At 37.7% G+C, this 10,170-nt stretch overlaps 1 pseudogene; it reads right to left on the bottom strand.

Moving 5' to 3' along the window:
• Positions 1–1,023: 1,023 nt before the first annotated feature.
• Positions 1,024–1,805, bottom strand: LOC110585754 (annotated as a pseudogene).
• Positions 1,806–10,170: the final 8,365 nt, after the last annotated feature.

The raw sequence follows: 10,170 nt of genomic DNA, 5'->3' as shown, positions 1-10,170 counted from the left end.
TTTAAGCATGCCATAGTTTTGTTATAGAAACATGGAATTCCTGAGGTGGAAATTGTCTTGCTCATAGAAAAGTAAAGGTAACTATAAGTACCATTTCTTCAGTGATTTGAACTTGGCTGGCAAACCAGCCTTCGTGTGGGTATACCTACATATTGAATAATAGCAGCAAGACATTGAATTTGATGCCATAAAGCTAGCTAAATTCCAGCTGCAGGGACCCTCAGGAAAAATTAAATCTTATCTAAAACCACCTACCCACAATGAATGAACAGAGTCTGCCTAAGGCAACTGTGTCCATCCTAGCTGCCAGAATCAAACTATATGTGATGACTAACTAGTTGTGAAGAAAAAAAAACAAAACAAAACAAAAACAAAACAAAAAAACTTCAGACAGTTAAGAAACTTAATGTATTAAGCACTTTCAACTCTGAAAGGAAATCCACAGCAAATTTCGGTATAGCTAGGTTCACCATATGGTCTGATTTCCCCTGGACACTCCGGTCTATGTTTGCTTTACCAGAGTAAACATTCACAAACCCGTCTTTCATTCTCAAATATGTCCCACTTTTGCAAAATTATCTTTTATCCTAGTAATAAGCCAATCACATGAAATCAAAGATTAGGTGAAATTAAAAAAAAAAAACAAAAACAAACAAACAGCTAAGTTTTACCAAATACTAGTATATGCTAGGCATTGTCCTATGAGATTTAATGTATCACTTTATTTACTCCTAGCAAACAGCCTCCCATCATAAGGAAATTATCACTAGCATCCTCTTTGATAAGGAACCTGAGGAGCCACATGGGAATTAGCAACTTGCCAAAGTCCACAAGGTTGTAAGTGGCAGAGCAGAGCATCTGAAAAGCAGAGGTCTTAATGGCCATGACAATGTATTTATTTATTTATTTATTTATTTATTTATTTATTTATTTATTTATTTTTGAAAATACCCAGCATGCATGTTTAATCTCAGTACAATGGTTTCAAGACCAAGTATACATGTTACAAGCATCAAGGCTAGATTACAAATTATCATAGTCATCATCATCATCATCATTGTCATCATCATCATCTTCTCATTTCTTTTCAACGCATTTGATGATTCATTGGCAGTATTTTGTGATGACACCATGTTAGTGGTAATAAGAATGTTTTTAGACCCAATTAATGATGGATTAATCAGAACATTCTGAACTGCGGATGGTGCAGGAATTGATGGGGACTGTGAAGTGGGCATCTGCACTGTAAACCTTTGCCCTGTGAGGGACACTGGAGTCCCTACTTTAGTTGACACAGACATGGTTTGTGGGGTTGGGGTGCCAAGTGTGGGAGTACTTGGTCGGCTAGTAACTGAACCAACACTTAACCATGGAACTGTTATGCTTCCCGCAGAAGTAGATGCCTTTTTTTGTAAAGACTTAAGTCTATAGTTTGGATCAGTCAGGCAGTATCTATCAGGTGGCAACCTGGGGCCTGAATATGGCTTGATTAATGGCAAAGGAGTTTGATTTCTTTATCTTGCAATATCTAATAAAAAATCTCTTGGGGGAGGAGAGGTAAAAGACTGATCAGCACGACACTGGATGGCCAATCGCACATCATCTGCATCAACAATGGCTTTCTTAGCATGGCTTCAATAAATTTTTGCATCATCTAGAATTGTGGTCACATATCGGAAGGCAAACTCCAACATCTGATTTATAACTCTTGGCTCATATTCTGTAATCCCCACATCCTTCAGGATTTGCACCATCTGTGCATCTTTCAGCATGCTCTTGGGAGAAGCCATCTTGCCAGACTCCATGATATCTGTTGATCAGACTTCTCGAGCTAAATCACCCACATTAATGTATTTCAGTCCTGATCTTGATGCAAGTTCTTTGCCTAGCGTGGTTTTTCCAACCCCTGGTGTACTGGTGAGCAGGATGTTCAGAAGCAACATGGTCCTCACCGCGCTGGCTCCGGGCGTCTGGCCCCGGGCGTCTGGCCATGACAATTTATAACAAGAATCTAAGGACAGTGGATCAAGACCACCACCCCCGACACTTGCAAAGAGAGAATCATCTCATCTCTGCCCCTCCAAAGTGCTTCAATTTCCCCACACATTAACTAGCATTCTACACCAAAACATGTGATAGTTATGTCAGCTTAGCCAGGCTATGGTGCCCAGTTATTGGATCAAACACTACTTCACATGTTGCTGGGAAGGTATTTTGTAGATGTGATTAACATTTATGATCAATTGACTTTAAGTGAATGAAATTACCCTCCATAATGTGGGTGAGTCTTTTTATTTTTTTCCCAAAGATTTTATTTATCTATTTGAGAGAGAGAAAGTGAGATAAAGAGAACATGAGCAGGGGAGAGGTGTGGGGAGGGGAGGGGGAAGCAGACTCCACACTGAGCAGGGAGCCTGATGCCAGACTCCACCCCAGGACCCTGGGATCATGACCTGAGCTGAAGGCAGATGTTTAACGGACTGAGCCACCCAAGTGCCCCAATGTGTGGTGAGTCTTATCCAATCAGTTGAAGGCCTTAAGAGCAAAACCGAGATTTCTCAGGTAAGAAAGAATTCTGCCTCAGGACAGTACCATAGATATCCTGCCTAGGTTTCCAATTTGCTAGCCTACCCTGTGGATTTGGGGCTCAAGACCATGTCTTGACCTCTTTCCTGAGTCTCTTTGCAGCGAGTCTGCCGTTTAAACTGGCCAGCTCCCACAATTATTAAGCCAATTTCTTAAACTAAATCTCCCTCTCTTAATCTTATATAGAGAGAATATATACTATGGTTTTTCCCACTTGAAAACTGAGACATTAGTTGTTACAATGTTACACAGCTACGTGGTAGGGGAAATGAAATGTTAATTCAAACCTATCTGACCTCAGAGACTTGGTGCTTAGTCACTAAATTATATTGCAATTCAGGGCACCAAAGCCCAAAAGTCAACAAAGTAGGGTAAGAAAAGTCAAGGACTTGATGTCAAGACTCTTAAACTTCAATCAAGTTTTAAAAGCTACCAACCAAATGCCCTTGAGCAGCTCACTTCCCTCTTTTAGTTCCAGATTTCTCTATCTATAGAGAAAAGAGCTGTCAATAATCTTGATATAAAGATAAAAATATGTCAACATATGAAAATTAAAGCATCATTTTTATTTTGTTATTTTCCAGATTAGAAGTCATATGCTGGGCTCTTTCTTCCACTGACTACAAAATGTCCTGGGATATTGAACATTAAAATAACTCTTGTATCAGAAGAACTTAGCTATGGTACCCAGTGTCAACACAACCCTTTTTTAGTTATCGATATTAACACAGGGAACGCTGGAACATTTTATCAGCATAGCAGCTTTGGGATAGCACCAATGTTTTTCTTAATCCTTCAGATTAAATTTTTGTGTGTGCTTGTGCATGCCCATTTAACATGTTAAAAATTGAGGATCTAAAAAGTTATGGGGAAAAAAAAAGTAAGGAAAGCAAGAACAGGACCAAATGGGTAAAACAAAGTGCAAAAAAAACCACCGAAACAAAGAAAAAAAAATCTTCAAAAAGCAATAAGTACTATAGAACAAATCAAATGTTAGTGTTTAGTAAAACAACGAGCCAGTTAAGAACCAAAATCATACTATGTCAAACACCGTGATAAAGCTGAGAAATGAGGAATCTTACCAAATTAGGGAACACCAGTCTCCTTATAGGGAAAATTTACCAAGTATTATTTCAAAAAAGTCCTTCACAACATAGTAACTGACTGTTCAGAGTATTTTGAGTACATGTGAAAATATGTATTCATGCACGGCGTCTCCATTATTCTTAAAGATGCAATATAGCTTCTTTACCTAAATAGCTCTGCTTTTCTTTCTTTCTTTAATTGATCAGTAGTACTGCCTTAAGGTGTATTTATACTCAGCAGAAGGAAAGGTAAGAATCCAGAAGCAAGAATGAGGAGAGAAGAAATGAACAACAACAACAACAGATATATAGATATAGATATAGATATAGATATAGATATAGATATATAGATATATAGATATCTCAAAGGAAAACACAGGGGAAGCCAAAACAAAGAAACAGAGAAGGCAATTTATTTTAGCAATATGGTGAACTGTGGGGGGAGAAAAAAAAACACTCAAATATGGCAACTTGCAGGGACAGAGCCAAGTGAGCTTACTGAGTCACTTTGTGTGAAAGTCAAATCACGACTTTAATAAATTTAAAGCACTGAAGTCCATTTGGCATATCAACCCTGTATGGCAAATGAAATTGTCTGTTTTGCTTCCATAGGGTCAAGATACTTGGGGGAGAAGATTAGGTAAATGGCCCCAAACACCAAGGGGGTTGTTAATTTTTTTATTGGTACATTGAGCTAATGCAGTTAACCATACAGATTCAGACTATAGACTCCTATGCACCCTCATGTCATTGATGTTAAGAGGGAAAGGGTACGTAAAAGAGATAGATGGGAGTTGGGCTGGGAAAGAAAATTCAGCTTTGTGTCTTTGTTCTCAGGACAGGATAGAATGATATACTAACTAGTTTCCTCAGCTCATTCTGTAGTAATGTTTTTCAGACCTTAGCTCTTTCCTCCCTTCCCTACTACAAAGAGAGTATATGGCGCCACAGCCTTGCACAAAGAAAAGAAAACATGGTAGTAAATTATCTTAAATACACCTGAACTTATGATAGCCAGAGTCAAGCTTTGCCGAGATTTTCTTTTTCACATAATTCTAGATTTATTTTTGCCATTTAGAAGTTTATTTTGGCTGGAGTTGAAATTTAATTTGTTCTTCAAAGAAACATAACAATGGAAATACAAAGAGGAAGCTTTTGTTCACTCCCTGGGAGTTCTGAAAAGTAATAATTATAAAATGATAAGATTCTAAATGAAAATGTCACTTTGAAAGGTTGGGGTTGACAGCAGCACAGACCTATGTGAAGTGAAAAAAGTCACATTATATTCATGAACATAAATGTACCCAGATGATGTAATTTTACATCTTTTGATGATTTATTATATAAATGTTTCATAAGTTTGAAAAAACAAAATCCTTTCTAAAAATAAATGTTCATTAGAAGTCTTAGAAAATAATACTTCTTTTGAAGAACAGTACTTACAAGATAGTATTCTTACTATTAAGAGACTTAATAGTAGATTGATAAAATAGTATCAACTAAGACAATTGATACACACACACATTGAGTCAGAGAACAACACATTAATTACTTCAGAATTTTCGTTTATTTCCAGTCATGTCATTTGACCTGTGCTGCACAAGTTGCTCTGATCTCAGCCACTACACTGTGATTCCGTGTGTCCCTTAACTATATACACACAAACACACGCACACACACCATCCATGCCACACAAACATGTACAACCGCCACTATACTAAAAAAAATGTTAGTATTTGAATAAATCAAAAATTTTTAAATAATTATACAGGCTGATTAGAGATAAGGAGCCGGCTTTTACCAAACAATATGTCCAGCAAGTCTTTTCTTGCTAGGAGTTTCTATGATGCTTTCTGTGTGGTGAAGTTAAGCTGGGTTGAGGAGAATGACTAACTTGCACAGACATTTTTCAGCTTTACCTTTCTAGATTCCTAATTTTTATTTTATTTTATTAAAGATTTATTTATTGGGGGTGCCTGGGTGACTCAGTCAGTTAAGCATCTGCCTTCGGCTCAGGTCGTGATCCAGGGGTCCTGGGATCGAGCCTGCATAGGGCTCCCTGCTTAGCGGGGAGTCTGTTTCTCCCTCTCCCTCTGCCCGTGCTTGCTCTCTCTCTCTCTCTCTCTCTCTGTCTCATGCGCTCTCTCTCCAATAAATAAATAAAATCTCAAAAGGTGTATTTATGTATTTGAGAGAGAGAGGGAGAGTGTGAGCAGGGGATGCAGCAAAGGGAGAGAATCTCAAGCAGACTCCCCGCTGAGTGCAGAGCCCAACGAGGGGCTCAATCTCACCTCCCTGAGATCATGACCTGAGCCAAAATCAATAGGCTTAACCAACTGAACCACTCAAGCACCCCTACCTTTCTAGATTTCTAAAACATGTGCTTCTTGAGTCCTGTATGTATGAAAAATAGATGGCTCATTCATCTACACAAGAATGCACATGTGTGATGTATGCACACACATACACACAAATGTTTATGTCTTAGAAATAAAATGTGTCATCTCTCTGCATGTATGAACCTTAACCACACTCCACTGAAGGAGCTCTGTAAATTTCAGAGTGCCAATTTGGTGTGCAAGCAGCAGGAGGGCTGGTTCCCTAATACTGTCACTGTCTTTAAAGTTGTCATTTAACATTTCCCCTTTATATCACTGACATAGGGATGTTTATTCCAGTCTGATTAACTTATAGATTTTCTTATGCCACAGAGAGACTCATGTTCCTTTAAAACCCTGTGGTTTCTCTCATCTGTATACGTAGCCTTTGATAAAGTAAGACAAATACATATGTCAAACTCCTCTAATTCGGGGCCCTCGGCATTAGTTGGTTACTCTCTGTGATGACAATTCTACTCAACATTTATTGCAGTTAGCTATAGGGTATGAGAAGCTTTAAGAGGAAATGTGGGTGTTGTGGGGGCAAACTTCTTCATGCTCCTCAAAAGAAAAGACCAGGTTACGTTGTATGAAAAATGTGCTCTTCTATAGTTGCACAGACTTCCCTGAAACTTAGGGAGCTAAACCGGAGGAGTTTGCATTTTCAGTGATGTCTGCAGGAATTACATGCCATTATTTTAAGAAGGAGTTTCATTTTCTAATTTAACCTTGTAGGCAACTAACTGAATTTTTCATGTTATATGATTTTAAAATGTAACAAATATCTATGATCATATGTAGAATCCAGTAAGGGTAGAGGACTACAGGTGGAAAGAACAATTTTTATTAAATATTTACACTATATGATTTTAACATTGGCCTTAGTTTTGTCCCCAAATCAATTGTTCAGATCTGTTTTTATGTCAACTTACAAAACAATCAATATCCATAACAAAGCCTGTTAAATTTTAGTTAATATTCTTTCTTGGGATGTAATTATTTCCTTCATATAGACTTTTTTTGAGCTAATTTTGTTTGTTTACTTTTTAAATTTTTTTAAAGATTTTATTTATTTATCAGATTGAGAGAGAGATAGCGAGAGTGAGCACAAGCCGTGGGGAGAGGGAGAAGCAGGCTCCCCCCCCACTGATCAGGGAGCCGGACATGGGGCTCAATCCCAGGTCCCTGGGATCATGACCTTGAAGGCAGATGCTTAACCTGCTGAGCCACCCAGGTGCCCTAAGCTAATTTTGTTTAGATTGTATTAAATCTACTTTATTCTGTAGAAATAGGAGAGTGCTTTTTCTTTTTGTTAGTTTAGCATCTTCGATATCTAGAACTGAAAGAGGCCTCAGTGGTCACCTCACAGTACTGCCTCTTTTCATCGAGGGAAAAGCTGATGACAGGAAATTTGAAGTGATTTCTTTATCCTTAGAGCTAATGAATGGCAAGACCTAGCCTAGAGCCTCAGTTTCTGTTTCCCCAGTTCAAAAGCTCTTCACCTTACTCCACACTTCCTGAGTTCGTTATCTTATTCCTGCACTTAGTAGAAATTAGAAAACTTTCAGAATGTGAAGAAGTCGTAGCTCAGTGAATTGTTTAAAAAAAAAAAAAATCTGGTTTCCAGTCATCTCTCTGTGCGTGCTGATTATCTGACACTGCACTAACTTATTTATCCCTCTAATTCATTTTTTTTTTTTTATCTCTAGAATGATTGGAGTAAGGCTTTTTACCTCAGTGCCTGGCAAATGGCAAGTGCTTAATAAATGTAAGCCACTGGTATAGCCAAGGTGTTGGAAAACTTTTTCTGTAAAAGGCAAGACTGTAGGTAGTTTAGACTTTCCAAGCCATTGACAAGCAGCCATAGACAATGAGCAAATGAAGGGGCTATGTTTCAATAAAACCTGATTTACAAAAATAATCGGTGGGGTGGATTTTATCCGTTGACAATAGTTTGTCAATTTGTAATACAGTCCATAACTAGCAAATCGGTCTTGCTAGAATTAACCAAGTGGTAAAATGGTAAATACTATACAATTCCTTTGTTTTTTTTCTGCAGAAACCCATATGGAAAAAATGGATACCTTGACAGTATACATACAAAAGGCTAATGTCAGTCATGTCATTACTTCTCAAGGATGTATTCAACTGTGTTTTATGGTTGCCTATTCAACCTGTCAAGACAAATAAACAGGGAACAGAAGATCAAAAAAATTTAAAAATACAGATGCAAACATGGACCTCACTTAAAATTCTATGCATATCAGCTTTCTGATTTTGTGATTTAATTGCTACAGTGGTCAGACCAGGTCATGAACACTGCGTCTTCACAGGACAATCTGATAAAATGTACTGAAAGAAAGAATGAGGATAAAAGGGTAAGTGGCAACCTAAACTAGAAAGCGATAATCCACATTTTTACAAAGTCTGAAATGAACAAAGTTACTCATAGAGTTAGCATAGATCGATGTAATAATTGACACATGTTCTGACAACTGGGTTATTTTGTCTCTGTTTCTGTTGACAGAAGTGTGGTTCAAATGAGTGATCCTCTAGTGTATGTCATGGTATGAAAGAGAGCTAAAATGAAGGAGGGTCAAAAATTCCACCTTGCAACACTAGCCACATGTAATAATCAACACTTCCACCTTTCTAACAAATCATCACATGGATAAAGTATGTAAAGAAATCAAAGGAAAATTTACTAAACTGTCCAGCATCCATCCATCTTTCTTTGGGTAAAAGACAACACTAAATATCCTTTGGGAAGGCACCCCTTGCTTATTCTTACTACTATGGTATGAATAGAGTTAGCATACATCCTGATTGGCTTAAGCCGATCACTGAGGAGCATTCCCCACCCACAGACATTGGTTCAAAGATGTGTAGGTTCCACGCCAGTGGGATCAAGACAGTGGGGAGTTTTCTGAGATGCCTGGGAGGGAAGCAGGTGTCTTTCTTCCTGAAAGAATATAGAGGATGGAATTGCTGCCATCCCTCATCTCCCTTCCACATAATGTGGGAATGATGAGGGTAGTAGTTGGACCCTGTATCCAGGCAGTGGGGTATGCATTGTATGTAGAGACTTAAAATTAATACTAAAACCTACCAAAAGAGTGTTTCTTATTATCACAGTTTGCCAGCAATTCTGAACAATGGCAAAGATAGAATAATCTTCCCACGGAGGGTAGACAGCTCCTCTTGTGCCCCCTTCCTCCACCCCACCTTCTTGGTACCCACTGCTTCTTCCATACAGAGCCTGAGACTTCCAGACAAAGGCCAAGAATAAAAATACTCTAGCCTTAATATCATGCAGCTCTGATTCTGGCCATGCCAAAAATCAGCCTTGCCTCTGGATGTTCTGTTGCATGAGAACCAAAATTTCCTTTCTGCTTAAGCCAGTTTGGGTCCATTTTTCAAACACATAAATCCAAAGGTTATTTTTTTGTTTGTTTCCTATTTTAAATTAAAACTTTTGGTATCAAATTTATTGATATATTATACGATTTAATGATTGTTAACCACTCATAACCTCATTTTACAATGTTTATATATATAGTGGTTACTAGAAAACTGGCATTTCAGGTATAGAACACATGATTATGCCTTTTATTAGAAATACCTTGTAGCTATTGCCTGGAACATTGTTCTTATATATTAAAGTTCCTTTAATCTTAAGAAAGTACATAAACAGTTATTTTTAATCCATTTCATCTCATTGGACAGCAAACTGTTCCAAAACAAACATTGACACACACGTTCAACTAATAATAACACACACATATATATACATATGTACACATACACACAGAGGGTCTGACTTTTGATCAGAGTCTATAAACTTTCTAAGACCACTATAAACTTTCCTCTAGGCTAGACATCATTAAGAATATCCTTCAAATGAAATTATGCTACGTTCTTGTTTTGTCTAGGCATCAAAAACAGAAGTGTGTTCCATTTTGATTTTTAGCTTTAAGGTTTTTTTTTATATTATTGGGAAAAAATCCGGTAATAATTCTCTGCAACCTCTAAAGCATGCTCTTAGTGACCTACCCAGAGTAGTGAGAAATGGTCTGTTATAGCAGCAGTCATCTGATTGTTATCTTCATCTTGAGGAAGCT

The sequence above is a fragment of the Neomonachus schauinslandi genome, chromosome 3 (genome assembly GCF_002201575.2).
Source record: "Neomonachus schauinslandi chromosome 3, ASM220157v2, whole genome shotgun sequence".
In the NCBI taxonomy this organism is placed as follows: Eukaryota; Metazoa; Chordata; class Mammalia; order Carnivora; family Phocidae; genus Neomonachus; species Neomonachus schauinslandi.
The sequence above is the reverse complement of the archived record's forward strand: the minus strand, read 5'-3'. Positions and strand labels throughout refer to the sequence as shown.